Source organism: Stenella coeruleoalba, assembly GCF_951394435.1.
Source record: "Stenella coeruleoalba genome assembly, chromosome: 16".
Taxonomy (NCBI): Eukaryota; Metazoa; Chordata; class Mammalia; order Artiodactyla; family Delphinidae; genus Stenella; species Stenella coeruleoalba.
Window position 1 is genome coordinate 44,731,321 of NC_137162.1, and position 16,371 is coordinate 44,747,691.

The following is a 16,371-nucleotide window of genomic DNA, read 5'->3' on the forward strand; positions in this document are numbered from 1 at the left end:
TCTGTCCTTTTAAGTCACCCTGAGCAAAAATAGTTCTGTTTCTCACAACAATCCTTCCGGAATTTGAACCCAACCATCACCTAACCCGAGTTCCTCCCCTCTTTCTAAACCTTCCTAAGGCCTTCAGCCGTCGGGCTGTGATGTGACGTCACCATTTGGATCCCTCGCTTCCAGACACAATTCATTTCTCCAACCCTCTCTCACACAGTGGTGCCCAGAAGCCCACCTGACCCTGTAGGCAGAGTCTGAGCAGTGCACGAGATGAGATGTCGCCTCCCAGGGCTGACGGCTGGACTTGGGCACACAGTGGAGGTCACAGCAGTTGATGTGGCACAACCTTGGCACTTCTGACACACTTCGAGTTTATGTTCAACTTTTTATTTTTATACATGCTATTAATTAATCCCATCCATTAACGGAGCCAGAAAACCTTTCATTCCTATTGAATATTACACGCCAGGCAGTTGCTGTTACTGTTGTTCAATCTTGGTGTTTCTTCACAATTTTTGTATCATCATTTGGGATGTGATTTATTTTTTTGATATCCAGTATATCTGTAGTGCTTTCCAAAACAATTTAGTGAGTTTGGCAGGCAGCCTTTCTGTCCTAGTGCCTCTGATTACCACAATCCATCTTAATATTTATTTAAGGAGACTCTGCAGCTCCTAGAGAGCTCCCTTGGGTCCACATTCATCACTCCCCTTTGTGAGAGATTGTTCAATCAACTACCAAAGCTTTTATGAGGGGCCTATGAGGCTCTTGTTCTGTCATCTTTAGATCAAAAAGCTTCCACGTGTCACCTTGTCACACACCTCACAGAAATCCAGAGACACTGAGCCCATCACATATCTCTACATGCAGCTAGTAATTGCCTTCGTGCTCCCCTGCCCTGCTGTGGGGTTCTGACATAGCATCTTTTAAGTTGCCCTTAGTAGTTTCTAAGCCTGTAGCTCAGCTCACACGGTCGGACACTAAGATGAGGCTGCTTCACACAGAGCCATGCTCTGTTCGGGCGCAAACTTCTGCTCTACGTCCTAGACTCAGAAAGGAGGCTAAGACTCAGGCTTTGTCCCCGGGAGCATCCCCTGGGAGGGGGGCACTTTGTTTCTCTCTGTGCTTAGCAGTGCCTTGTCCTGGCTGAAATGTCTCAAGTCACGGGGCCTCCTCTGTGTCCCTGGGGAGGCTATTTTAGTCTAATAATAGACGGCACACTTAACAAAGACTTCCTGATATTACTCATAAATTGTCCTGCACTGATTTCATACTATTATGTCTTCTTACACCTTTTGTTTTTAATACAAATAACATCCATCTCTTCAGGGTGTGCCCGAACATGTGTGCTGTGTGTATGGTACGTATGACAAGGACCTTATAGAAGATAGCTACTGTTTTAGATTTATTTTATAATATATAGTACACACTGTATACTAGACTATACTATATTTCATACTACCTACTAGACTATACTTATTATATACTATATTACATATTAATTGTATAATACATTAAACGTGAGAACTTTTATCTCTCCTTAAATAATCATAATATAAATGGAGTATAACCTTTAAAAATTGTGAATCACTGTATTGTACACCTGTAATTTATATAATATTGTACATCAACTATACTTCAATAAAAACATAAATAAATAAAATAAAAAATGTGGAATTGATGTCAGAGCCTCATATGTGCCTTTGGGAGGTGGAGGAATATGTGAGAACATGTGACTAGATGTCAGGGGTCCACTCTAACCTGCCACGGGGTGTTGTGGCATCACTTCCTCTCTCTGGGCCTCAGTCTTCTTGCTTATGTGATGGATGGCTGGGACTGGATGATGTCAAACCTCCCTTCCAAGTCTCCCACCACGTCCTGAGATGATCACTCACAATATAGACCCGTTGTCTGTGAGATCCGTACCTGGATGCTGTTACTACTAGTACTGATAACAGTGATCGACACTCATTGACTCTGCATCTGTGACTTTGCATTCAGCAATGTTTTAAATCCTTATAACAGACTTAGGAGATAGAGACGCTGTTCTCATTTATAGATGAGAGAGACTGAGGTGCAGCATGCTCAGGTCACTTGCTCAAAGTGACACACCATCATGTGGCAACTGGTGGGCGGGTCTGCCTGAGTCCATCGCGCTGCCTTGCCAGGCATGGTGGTTCTAACTCAGTGGATACAGAGAATCTAGAACTGTGCAGTCCAGTGTGGAAGTCCCTAGCCACAGGTGGCTACAGAGCACTGGAAGTGTGGCCAGCTGAAATGCAGATGTGCTGTGAGTGTGAAATGCACACTGGGTTTTGTGTAAATGTAAAATATATCAATAATTTTTTATATTGATCGTATGTTGAAATATTACTTTGGATATATTGAGTTAAAGCAAATATATTATGAACATTCATTTCACTGTTTCTTTTTTCACTCTTCTGGATGTGGCTGTAAGAAAACTGAAAATAACAGGTGTGGTTCCCACGTGTGGTTCACACATTTCTGCTGGACAGAGGGATGGAGAGCTTGCATCGAGAATCGAAGCTCCATTTTCTTGTTTGGCTTTTCAAGACAGGAAGGGCAAACAGGAATAAATGCCCAAAGAAATATTTCCAAAAACAGAAAGGGGCATTAGCCATATAACTTAGTTTCTTCTGTCCTTGGGCAGGGTTATTTCTCAAGCTACATTTCATAAACTTCCAGGAAAAAAATATGCCATTTTATTAAGAACAAGAGGGAGAGAAAAAGGGGGAGGATGAAAATATTGAGTGAATGCTAACAAAATAAAAAGATTGAATATTTTTTTAAGCTCCCCGAGGCCTATCTTCACATTTACTTTATGAATGCACAGAGCTCTCAACGAGGGGACAGGAGCCCCTCCTCCACCCGGCACTGAGCCCCTGTTCCTGCAGCGGCTCCCAGTCCTGGGGGCACGTGGCGCACTGCCTGCCCTATCTCCTCCACCCGGCAACCAGCGGCATTTCCCTTACAGCTCCGCATGGCAATGATTCCCAGAGAACCCAGACGTCATTCAGCAACTTTATAGCAACCAGGGCCTGGCTGACGTTCCGACGTGGCTCCAGAGCTACCTGCATGTCCAACAGTTAAAGAGGAGTCAAAAGCCTCAGGCCCGGCACAGGGCTGAGGGCACAAGCACGGCATCCACAGCCCAGGGCAGAGTTTCTGCTGAAGCCTTGGTAAGATCCCTATGTCTGGGGTAAGCCGCGAAGGTTATAGAAATGGAAAGAAAAGCGTGATTCCTGGAGAGACTGTGCCTGGGACCACATCTGCACAAGGGCACCCTTTGAGCTACCATAGAAAACTAGACCCACTGTAAACCACTCCCCCCATGTGTGGAAACTGCATTGAAGATATGAAGGTAGTTCTGGGGTCAGGGGGGTTTCCTAATAAATACAGTAATAGTACTGAGGTATGTATGACTACGAGGAAAGAGAGATGATTGGAAGAAATAGCTCCTCCTACAGATAGAACAATTCCACCCTGGTGCCTGAGAAAACTCAGCTTCGTTAGGGAGAAATAAGAAAGAGAGGCACTGATAATGCTTCCTCACCTCCTGAGGGCCAGGAGCAGGACTAGGGTGAGGCATACACAGGTGCTCATGGTCAAGGTCATGCTGGGTGGAGGTCGGCTCCTGAGAGAGACCACCTTCTTTCAAAGTTGGGCCCTTGGTGGGTGGCCGGCTGGCTTCACCCTAGTGCTAGCCCTGATCAGGTTTGGTAAGACCCATTAACATTAGCCTATTTAATTCGTACAAAAGCCTGTTGTTCAAAACCCTTATCCCCATTTTATAGATGGAAGACACTGAGGCTCAGGTTCAAAGTCACACAGTGAATAAGCTCATGCACATTCCCTGAACTGCACAGCTCACTGGATTTCACCTCTCCAATTTGCTTAGAATGATTTCTGAAGTTTTCTACCTTCAAACAACTCTGGAGGGCAGGTGGATGAATCTGGTCAGAGTCGTGACTCTGCTACTTACAAGTCGTCTGACTTTAGGTCAGTTACTTTGTGTCTTGGTTTTAAATTGGGACAATGTGTTTTTAGGATGAAATGAGAAAATGCATATAAAATGCTCAGCAAAATGCCTGGCACATGGTGAAGTCAATAAACACTGACTAATGCGTGTGTGTGCGTACATGTACAACGACCAACAGCAAAGGATCACTCATTCAACAAACTGTTTTTATGCCCAGGTACCTCCAGCAAGTGACTGTCCTTGAGGAGCTCAAAATCTGGAGGAAGGACAGAAGAAAATAAAGCAGAGCAAATGAAGGACAGGACTGAGTCTTCCAGGCAGGTAGGGCACCCCAGGTAGCTGCATTACAGCCTGTGACCCTTTTTTGTTTTTGCGGTACGCGGGCCTCTCACTGTTGTGGCCTCTCCCGTTGCGGAGCACAGGCTCCGGACGCGCAGGCTTAGCGGCCATGGCTCACAGGCCCAGCTGTTCCACGGCATGTGGGATCTTCCCAGACCGGGGCACGAACCCGTGTCCCCTGCATCGGCAGGCAGACTCTCAACCACTGCGCCACCAGGGAAGCCCAGCCTGTGACCCTTTTAAGAAGCTTGAGAGGGCTTTAGATGCCTGGCGTGGCAGAAGAGGGTAGGGGACAGGCAAGTTTGGACTGAGAAAGTCAAGACACCAGCTAAAAAAAAAAGTCATCACTGAGCTGTGAAATGAGCACCAAGGAAGACTTTCAATGGTAAGCTGTCAAGGTAACCTTTGGGTTCTGCAAAGTGTATTGGTCAGAGAAACTGTACCTTTGCCATGAGGGCTTCCCCAGCCCAGGCGTGTGGTGCGTCTGCTCTCTGACTTAGAAAGCCTCTTCCACTGGGGAATAAGTTTGTCCAATCCTGGCATCATAAAGAAATCAGGGAATGCTGAGAGTGCAGGGTATGTCCCAGAACTTCCTTTTACCCATTTCGGGACATAATCATTGTCTCCTGCTGTATCTGATTCATACAGGGTGGGTTCTTTGTACCTCTCCCCACCCATCCACTTCCTACATTTCCAAACATGTTGCTAAAAAAAATAAAGAGCTGCTCAGTTTGTGTTGGAATCCACCACAAACCCACTTCTGAGATACTGCCCTAGAGCTGCCGGCTTGCATGATGCTGGAGAGTGAGAGGGGAGTTGGTCCACGTAGCGTGAAAAGGGGCTCCCTAACAGCCACAAGCAGAGAGAGAAGCTGGGGGCCCTTGGGAGAGCACAGGTGTAGGAAGAAAGGACTGCAGAGGGAGCTGGAGCGCCTTTCGATAGGGTCTCCTTAATTCAGATCCCCTGGCTGTCTTAACGCCTTGGGTGGCCATGGTGAAGGGGGAAATTGGCTTCTTCCTCTGGGAGTGGCGAGGAGAAGAGGGATAAAGGGGGCATGATTCCCAGCAAGATCATTATTCTTACTTCCATTTCTTAGTTTGGGGTCCCGTGAGGCTCTGTTCCGTTCAAGATTACCCAGCTCACAGGCGACGGAAGTAGGGTTCCCATTCGATTTGTGCTGCCTCTGAAGTCCAAGCAACATCCAGCACTACTTGTAGCCTTTCAGCCATAAAACTAGCACCAATTTTCCCAGCTTTCTGCTCTTACTTTGAATCAATTCTCTATTTTCATTGCTTTAATGACATTAAGGAGAGGATACCTATGTAGCTCTCCCCTGCACCACCCACTTCCTTCTGTGATGAGACAAATAGGATTGGTTCTGAAAGTGCTCCTGAATGTTTCGTTCCTTCCTGCAGTAACTTGGCAGTTGCCCCTCCCACCAGTCCGGCCCCTCCCACCAGCCCCAGCTCCTCCCACCAGCCCCAGCTCCTCCCACCAGCCCTGGCTCCTCTAGGCATTCCCTCAGCTCTCTTTGCTTCTGGTGATTGCAGGGCTCTTCAGGACCTCTGACCTCTTCTTTAGATACTACTTTCTGGGATCATGGCCCTGAAAAGGAGGTGGAAACCTCTTTTCCTTTGCTGCTAATATCGTGTTTCCAGACCACCACCTCAAAAGGATGTAGGAGTTTAGCTGATCCTTAAAGGTTTGAGAGGGTAGGGGGAGGTGAAATGTCAGTAGCATGTAATAAAAAAAAAATAAAACTAATGTATGCTAGCCCTGTGTTTCAAAGTAGTCAGCCACCCTGTGCCTCTGGGAATTTGTCACTGCACATCTCTCTTCTAAGTGGGCCATGTGGCTGTCCCTCCCTCCCCCCCCCCCCGCTTTTTTTCTCCCCTCCTCTAAGATGTGTCCTCTTCTCTGTGGCCTTCCCCACCCCCGCATTCCCTTTGATTTTCTAGACAATGTTTTTTAACTATGTCTTCCATTGTCCCTTTCCAAATAACATCTTGGGAGCCTCCTCTTTCACGTTACAACGGTGTACCGTACCAAAGTATTTTGCTAAACAAAGACCATCTACTCTGTAGTGAAATTGCTCCACTAATTCAGGTTCAGAGGCCAAAAAAAATGAATTTGGGGTTTGTTTTGTTTTTACTGCACTGCACACTCACAGACACAAAGCAGTGCCTTATTTGGACTATATCTGGTAAGGTCCAGGGTGAGAATACCATCCAATATGCATCCCATTGTACATCCTATTGGTGCCTTCGTCCCCAGTGCCGACACAAGGGACATTACTAGCCCAGTTCTGGTGCACCAAGAGTGTCCAGCAAGAGAAAGTAAGCCTCTCTGTTCTCTGAAGCTGCTGGCTATTACTGTGCCAAGACCCCCGGACATTTTACTTTTGGTCATTGTTTTAAGAAGTCTTCTGTCTCCATTTTTTAAATGAGCCAGCTGTGAGTGTTGTGATTGCAGTGACACGCCCCTGACAGCTTCCAGATTTCCTCTTGAAAATATTTTTCAATTATAATTTAAGTTTATAATTTCAGCACCAAATCACTTAGTAGAAAATGCTACATTTGGGTCCCATCATGGGTAATCACCCCAAAGAAAGGGCTTTATTCCAGGAAATACCGAGGTCAAGAAAGCTTTTGGTGAACCCAAGGCTCGCGAAGTCAAGCAACCCCTTAGGGGGGCTGAGCAGCGTTCAGTCCCCTAAGACAACCTGGCTGGGAGGGACGAGGCACTGCCTGCCCCCACTTCCCTTCCTCTGTACCCTGAGTCGGGTGCCCTGCGTCGTCCTGTGACAAAGAAGTGCTTCCACATCCCTTTCCTTCTGACACGTGGCCTCACTGCACACTGCAGAGGAAGCTGCGGTGAAGGGGTCGCAGGCCCTTAGGGGCTGCAGTGAATGTTTCGTTCCTTCCTGCAGGTGTGCAGGGAAGCAAATCTCCAGCTTTTCTTATTAGTTTATCGTTGTCCTATGCTCCCTCTGCCCCAAAGAACATTGCCTGTTCTAGGCATCCTTCTTCCCTGATGTCCTATTTCAGTTCATGCAGACATTGGTCACATGCATTTTGCACCCAGAATGTGAAAATCATAAATTGAGAGCACAGATCCAACTTGTTCGGCCACGAGGCAGGGGGCAAACCAGACCTCTCTGTTTTCTACCTGACCAGTCTTCATCATCAGCGTCATCACCCTCTGGTGCGCACAGCACTATAAGGCTACCACACATTTTCACATCCATTCTTATCACTGGATAGTCACATACTTGGTTGGAAAGTAAAAGCAGAGGCAAGTTCCCTCATGGAAGGTTTCCATAAGTAAATCCTTACATTTATGATCAATAGATGGGTGTCAAGACCATTCAGTGGGGGAAAGCATAACCTCCTCAACAAAGGGTGCTGGGACCACTGGATACCCTCACGCAAAAGAATGAAGTTGGACCCCTACCCTCATACTCCATAGAAAAATTGACTCAAAATAGATCAAAGATACAAATGTAAGAGCTAAAACTATAAAATTCTTAGAAGGAAACATAGGGTAAATCTGAATAACTTTGGATTTGTCAATGAATTTTTGGATACGATACCAAAAGCACATGCAAGAAAATAAAAAAGTTGTTAAATCAGCCTTCAATGAAATGAAAAACTTGTACATCGAAGGACACTATTAAGAAAGTGAGAAGACAGCTAATGTGGGAGAAAGTAACTAAAATATCTATAAATCTTATATCAGATAAGGGTCTAGTATCCAGACATATAACCCAATTTAAAAAATGGGCAAAAGATTTAAATAGACATTTCTCCAAAGAAGATAAGCAAATTGCCAATGAGTACTTGAAAGGATGCTCAACATCTTTAGGGAAATGCAGATCAAAACCACTTTATACCCACTAGGACAACTGTAATAAAAAAAAACAGATAATAACAAGAGTTGACAAGGATGTAGAGAAATTGGAACTTTTATACATTGTTGGTAGGAATGTAAAATGGTGCAGTCACTTTGGAAAACAGTTTAGCAATTTCTGAAAAAGTTAAAAAGAGAATTACCATTTGACCCAGTAATTCCACTCCTGAGTATATGCCCAAGAAAATTTAAAACATATGTGCACACAAAGACTTGTCCTTGAATGTTCATAGTGACATTATTCATAACAGCCAGAAAGTGGAAACAACCCAAGTGCCCATCAACTGATGAATGGATAAAAAAATGTGGTATATACAAAAATGGAATATTACTTGGCAATGAAAATGAAATACTGAAACATGCTACAATATGGATAACCTTGAAAACATGCTAAGTGAAAGAAGCCAGACATAGAAGACCACATATGTATGATTCCCTTTGCATGAAGTGTCCTGAATAGGCAAATCTGTGGAGCCAGAAAATAGATCACCCTTGCCCAGGGTGGAGGTGTTTGAGGGTGGGGCTGGGGAGTGACTGTTAATGGGGATAGATTTTCTTTTGAGGTGATGCAATGTCCTGGAATTAGATAGTGGTGATGGTTGCACAACCTTGTGAATATACTAAAAACCATTCAATTGTATACTTTAAAAGGGTGAACTTTAATTTTCCCTTTAATCATTTATTGTTCCTCTTAGGTCTAGTTCTAGTTCCTCCCTAAGTTTGGGAAAATATGAAGCAAAAGAATGAATGTCAATTGTGGACTGATCCAAAACCAGGTGCAACTGGGATCATCCCTCCTGTCAAAGCAGCCATTCCTTTTAGGGTGGAAGTTTGGAGGTACCTGGCTGGCTGTGTGTGGTGGATCTGCATGGCAGTGGGCACAATTTCAGCTGTGCACCCAGGTAATGGTTAGTCATCACCATCCTGGCTCCTACAAAATACCGGGCATTTACATCAGCCCAAGAACGTGAACTCTACATACCGCCCTGGTCTCCCCCTCCTCCTGAAGAACAGTCCCTTCAAATTTTCCCCCTGTAGTATCCTGGAAGGTAATGTCACATGGACCTCCGATGCTAGAGGTGGATGGGGAGGGTAGAGGGGAGGGACCACAGGAATGAGAAAGGGCATGGGTTTCTGGATCCAGCAGCTTTCCCACCAGCCCCCTGTGATGCTGGGTGAGCCAGTGAGTTCACCTGCCTGTAAAATTGGGATAATATTACTATTAGTAATACTTACCTTGGAAGAGTGTTGTGAAGATTAAAAAAAAAAAAAGAAAGAAAAATATAGAAAGGGCCCAGAGCTGTGCCCTGAGAAATATCATCATTAATGTTGATGAGATAAGATTTAAAAACTGCTCTCCTCTCCAGATGCTCAAAATCCTTGTGAAAAGAATAGTTCATGGAAGGATTCTGAACAGCTGTTTGTTTTGAGGAAATGTATTGAAGGAAAACTAAGATGTTGTTCCCATTTTTATGAACAACTTTTTAAAATAATATGGGCAATCCCACCATACGAATCCCTTTCATACCCTCTGAAAATACCCAGATTTTTTTTTTTTTTTTTTTTCTGGTACGCGGGCCTCTCACTGTTGTGGCCTCTCCTGTTGCGGAGCACAGGCTCCGGACGCGCAGGCTCAGCGGCCATGGCTCATGGGCCCAGCCGCTCCGCGGCATGTGGGATCTTCCCGGACCGGGGCACGAACCCGTGTCCCCTGCATCGGCAGGCGGACTCTCAACCACTGCGCCACCAGGGAAGCCCCCCAGATTTTATTATTAAATATTTATGAATATTTACCATATTTGCTGAAATGCTCATATCAGAGATCATATACGTGAGATGTAATCCTATGTGTTTATAAAGCAGTTCTTACATAATTTTAAAGAATTTGAGACAGTTTACAGTACAAGCCCCTTGTACAATTCCAACGAATGATACAGTGAGGCTGGATTTTGACATGGCATTAACATTTTTAAAAGTACATGGGGTTCTCTTATACAATTAATACATATAGTGCATTCATAATTAACATTTTAGTGAGCTGCAGAGTAAAAAACAATTTTCCTTCCAGTCACTAGATCTAGTTTTCTCTGTGCCTGTAAGTAGCTGTGTGACTTCTGGCAAGACAATCTTCAGAGCTTCGATTCCATCATTGTAAAACTAGGCATATGAAAGAGTTCTGTGATGCCAAATACTATAAGAATAAGAGTCACCACTTCATATTATTTCAAGGATTTCTAGTTGCTGTGTTCACTAGCTTCTTGTCTTGAGATGTATTTTTCATCTCTGTGACATACACATACACACGTGTGTGTGTGTGTGTGTGTGTGTGTGTGTGTATGTAATTTTATGAAATAATTTGATCCGGAGTTCAGTTCCAGGGTACCCCAGTGCAGAGATCTCTGGATTTGCTATATCAAAAACTCTTATTCTCCATTACTGGCTAGATGGCATTTAGCAAATGATTTAGCCTTCCTGAGCCCATAATGCAAATGCTGTATCTCCGCCCTTCTGCATATCTCCGCTCCATTCCAGACTTCCTGTTTCTCCAAGGACAGGGAACCAAAGACTGTTCATCTTGACCTTTGCCACAGTTGGACAAGGCCAGCACAACCCATACTGGCTTTTCGGTGAAACAGAAGTTTTCTTTCCTTTTTTTTTTTTCTGGCCAGTTATTTTTTTCACCAATTGATATGCTCATGTGGATTTTCTTCTTCAGCCGCTGGTGTGGCGTATTACACTGATGACCTTTAAATGTTAAACCAGCCTTGCACACCTGAAATAAATCCCACTTAGTGGTGGTTTATAACTCATTTTATGCATTACTGGATTTGCTTTACTAACATTTATTTTTCAGTTATGAGCATTTTATTTTATTTTTTAAACATCTTTATTGGAGTATAATTGCTTTACAATGGTGTGTTGGTTTCTGCTGTATAACAAAGTGAATCAGCTATATGTATACATATACCCCATAGCCCCTCCCTCTTGCGCCTCCCTCCTACTTTGTTGAGGATTTTTGCATCAAAATTCATGAGATATTAGTTTGTAGTTTCCTAATTTTTTTGTACTGTCTTTGGTTTTTTAGGAGCTTTTAATTTATGAATTCAATTTATTCCACAAGTTGTAGGGTTATTCGGGTTGAATATTTTATCCTCATTAAGTTTTGCTAGCTTGTGGTTTTTGAGGACTGGACCCATTTCTTAACCTGGACCCATTTCTTCTAAGTTATTGAATTTATGAGAGTAAAATTGCTCAAAGTACTTCCCTCTTATCCTTTTAATGGCTTCAGAATCTGTAGTGACATGCTCTGTTTCATAACTGATGTTGATGAGATGTGTTTTCTCTCTTTTTTCTTGTTAGCCTTGCAAGAGTTCTATCAATTTTATTATTTTTTTGAAGAACGAGTTGTTTGTTTATTGATTTTCTTTAATTTATTTTCCTATTTTGAACTTTGTAAATTTCTGCTCTTCTTTATTTTCTTTCTTCTGCTTGTTTTTGGGCTTATTTTGCTCTTTTTTTTTTTTTTTTCCAGTTACTTGAAGTAGAAGCTTAAGTTATTGATTTGAGAACTTTTCTCTTTTCTAAACTAAGAATTTAGGACAAGTTTCTCTCTAAGCACTGCATTAACTGCAGCCCACATAGTTTAATGTGTTATATTTTCATTTTGATTCAGCTCTATATACTTTTTACTTCTTTTGAGATTTCTCTTTGCCCCATGGGTTATTTACAACTGTGTTAACTTCTTTTGTTAAAAAATAATTAATTAATTAATTAATTTTATTTTTGGCTGTGTTGAGTCTGTTGCTGCACATGGGCTTTCTCTAGTTGTGGCGAGCAGGGATTACTCTTCGTTGTGGTGCATGGACTTCTCATTGCAGTGGCTTCTCTTGTTGTGGAGCACAGGCTCTAGGGCATGTGAGCTTCAGTAGTTGTGGCATGTGGGCTCAGTAGTTGTGGCTCGTGGACTCTAGAGCGCAGGCTCAGTAGTTGTGGCACATAGGCTTAGTTTCGTTGCAGCTTGTGGGATCTTCCCGGACCAGGGATCAAACCTGTGTCCCCTGCATTAACCACTGAGCCACCAGGGAAGTCTTGTGTTAACTTCTAAGTTGGAGATTTTCCTGTTGTCTTTCTGTTATTGATTTCTAGTTTGATTTCCATTATGGTCAGAAAACATACTTGGTATGATTCCAATTCTTTTAAATTTATTGAGGTTTGTTTATGACTCAGCATATGGTTCTATCTTGGTAAATGTTCCATGGGTGCTTGAAAATGATGTGTATTTGGCTGTTATTAAGTAGAATACTTATGTCAGTCAAATCCTGTTTGTTGACAGGAGTTGTGCAGTTCTTACATGCCTGCTGATTTTCTCTCTTGTAGTTCTATCAATTGCTGAGAGTGAGGTGTTGAAGTCTCCAACTGTAATTGTGGACTTGCCTATTCACCTTTCAGCTCTATCAGTTTTTGCTTCATGTATTTGAGGCTCTGTTGTTTGGTGCAAGCACATTTAACATCATTATGTCTTCATCGTGGTATACTTTTTTAATTGTTATGTGATGTCCCTTTTTGTCTCTCTTCTTTCCTCTGAAGTCCACTTTATGTGATATTAATGTAGCCACTCCTGACTTCTGTTTTAATTAATGTTTTCATGGCATATCTTTATCCATTTTTTTACTTCAACCTACCTAGGTCATTGTATTTGATGTTTATATTTGTATATGTCTTGTACATAGTGTATTTTTGACCCTATTGTTAAATCCACTCTGTCAATTTCTCTCTTTTGATTGGCATTTAGATCATTCACACTCAAGGCAATTATTGTTGTGGCAGGACCTAAGTTATCATTTTGTTGTTTTCCTCTATTTCTTATTCCTTTGTTTCTCTCTTCTTGCCTTCCTTTAGGTTACTTGAACAATATCTTAGGATCCCATCTTGATTTACTTGTAGTGACTTTATTTAATTGAGAGGAGCTGCCATCTAGATGGCATGAGCTTTTCTGTGGGAAAAGCCACAGCACCCATGGCCCAGGTGTCTTGGGGTGGATCACGCATAACTGAGTTCAGGGCTTTTTCCACCCTTCAGCATGAGGAACCTTTGACAGAACTTAGTGTCTGCAGCAGTGGAGCCTCTGGATGACAATAATCACCAGGGCTGAGCTTCCAGGGCTGAGAAAGGATTTCTCACATTTATCATGGGAGGGAGACACCAGATGGGGAAGATAGACTTTCCCACAGCTTGCAGGATGAGTGCTCCAAATTTAATCCTATAAAGCTGTGTTGGCCTTAGTTTGTACCCCAATCTAGTGAAAACTATTCTAGAAATGCCAATTCTATCTTTTCCTTAGCCAGAAATAGCGTCTAACTGCAACCTTCCATGTAGTGACATTTGGAATCCAGATTATCTGCCTTAGATGGTAGAGAAGAATGGAGACAACTTCAGCCACCCTACACGCCCCACAGGAGACAAAAGTGCATGTTCATAGTCCTGTGGCAAGCATTTTCCCCCAAGATGCTCAGAGCGCTCACACTCTCAACCTCATTAGTCCTTAAGTTAAAGATCAAAGTCTTTATCCGTCTCGTATGAGTGGGAAGATTAAAGAACAACAGATACTTGCTCGAAGTCACATGCTAAGCCAGGAGTTGAATTAGGAGTTAAACTCCCTCCTTGGATTTGTGAGATAATCAACTACACCAGCTGATATCTGCAATGCTGATTATTTCTGGTGCTTAATTTGTAACCCAAACTGAGAATTCTGCCTTCTCAGAAAGGAGCATGTAGTCTGATTCAGGGAGACCTGACTCAGTCATGGTTTATTCAGCAACGATATGTGATGTTGTGTGTGATGTATAATGATTATAGTTCACCTCCTCCCAAAGCTTTGGGGACTTTCGCTGAGAGCTTTCCTTGGATTTATCCATTCGTTACTTCCTTCATGCATTAAACAGTCTTTGTCAAATGCCACCAGAGCCCAAGAATACTCCTGACTATGGAGATATAAAGCTGAAAGGTGAGGTAGGCAGCCAGGTAAACAGAGACTCAGAGATATACGATCGAAAAGGGAGCTATGTAAAGCCTGGAGATAGAAAAGAGAGCTGAAGAGAATTTTTCAGAAGTGGCTGGCCTTTATTCAGAAATGTGGCAGGCAGCCAAAAGGGCCAAAGCTATTCTAAACAGAGAAGTGTTCCAGACAGAAGGAACAGCAAGTGCAAAGACACTGACTTGAGCGCTGATGTGCATCCATGAAAGGTGAGGAATTCCATGTGGCTGGAGACCAGGAAGGCAAGTATAGATTTATGGCAAATTAGACCAAGGAGAGAAGCAAGGGTCGGATGATGGAAGGCCTTAAGTCTCTGCCATTTCCTAAGCAGTGCACTGGGTAGAAAGAGCACAGGCAGTGGAATCAGATCTAGTTTTCATACCAGCGCTGCCTTGTGTAGGGCATTCCTTGCTTCCCCCTCCTCCCAGCCACCCAAACAGTTGTCCAAGGTGTCTAAGGCATTAGACGAAGAATGGATTTACAAAGCCATAAAAATACCAGGGCAATGTCATCTAATAGTTTGTGTGTATGTCTGGATTTAAAATCAGCCAAATGAGGCTTAAGCCACATTGCTCTGGTTATAGGATCTGGTGAAGCTTAAGAAATTGGCTGGGGACCAGGTCGTGCATAGTATTTGTTTGCCAGCATCTGCCTCCACGGTACCAGGAGCCACTTCCTTCAGCGTCAGATTTCCCGCTGCTCCCTCACCTTCCTCTCCTCTTGGGGGTGTGTTCCCCGGGGCACAGCTCGGTGTTAGGAATGTTGGCATATAGATCTCAAGACAGGTTAATTGTGTCCACCTCTGGCACTTGCCTTCACACGCTCCTCCTAAACTCCTCCCTGGGAGAGAAGCTCCTGGGATCATTATCGGTCAAGATTGATGCCTTTTCTCTTCTCCCTCTTCTTTTTTATTCCTTTGTATATCCTCCAGAGGAGATGATTTATTGAGTACAGTAGTCAAAAGTGGAAAACATCTAATACTGTGTCTATTAAACCAAAACCAATGGACTTACCATTCCATTTAGAAAGCTGTCTACACCTACGTTGCATAACAGCTGTGTTGACAGTCCTGGGATGAATGAGGAAAATGTTACAGAGATTTAAAACGTGTGACTAAGTGACTCAGTTCTTTGATGCTCCAGTCTCCAAAGAGGGCTACTTGGAAAACTTGGATTTTTCTAGAGCTGAATTCAGCAACAGCTGAGGGTGGTCACAGTTTTTCAGGTTTATTTAAGAACAGCCATTCGTTGGACACGCACTACTTTGTACACACCTCACACCTAAGGATACACACATAACACAGACACACACTGCAAAATGCGTGCATGCATCTTCCAATTTCAAAAGGCCATTGCAGATGTTACCATTAGGCACCACCCCCTTGAGGAGCAAGTGGATCAGCATTATAGCAGGTGTGACCATGTATACTTATACGATAGCCCAGGTACTCAGATAACTAACCCTTTGAGGCAGGCATTGTCCTCTTTATTCACAGTTAAGGAAACAAAGGCTCAGAGAGGCTAAGTTATTGGCTCAAAGTCACACAGCAAGGAACTTGAAGTTTATCTGATTATCAAGCCCATTCTCTACCACTTCAGCAAACCAGACCATCTCCTACAGACAAGTGAATCAAAGAAAAATATGAAGAGGCCTGATTTCCATAAAGAAGTATAACGATCTCTTCTACTTCCCATACCCATCACGCATAAATTAATTCATCCATTCAACAAATATGAACATGCAGGATCTACTGCCTGCCACACATTGCTCATTTTGAGAAGCCCATCCCAGCCAGAACCAAACGTACTGAGAAGCAGCTTCAGATCTAGGACTTTATTTCATTTGCATCTCACATGCCAAGAAGCAGAGATAATTTTGCAAGTCAGGTCATCCAAAGAATAAGAAATTAGAGGTATCTGGAAATGTCACCTTAACTGTTTCAACAGGGATATCCCTTCTCACTCCTGAGTAGGTGTGTTAGTGTCCTAGGGCTATCATAACAAATTACCACGAATTGGGCAGCTTAACACATCAGAAATGTATTATCTCACAGTTCATGAGGACAGAGTCAGAAATCAAGGTGTCAGCAGAGCCACAC

General features: G+C 43.2%; 1 long non-coding RNA gene across 2 annotated transcripts in view; it reads left to right on the forward strand.

Moving 5' to 3' along the window:
- LOC307175638 overlaps nucleotides 1–16,371 on the forward strand; it is a 58,885-nt gene that overhangs the window by 18,922 nt on the left and 23,592 nt on the right. The window contains exons 2-4 of one of the 2 annotated variants that reach the window (XR_013824390.1): nucleotides 2,987–3,191; nucleotides 3,807–4,011; nucleotides 4,209–4,312. This is a non-coding gene — a long non-coding RNA (uncharacterized lncRNA). The remainder of the gene's footprint in view (nucleotides 1–2,986; nucleotides 3,192–3,806; nucleotides 4,012–4,208; nucleotides 4,313–16,371) is intronic. The other variant, XR_013824391.1, reaches the window with a different exon arrangement.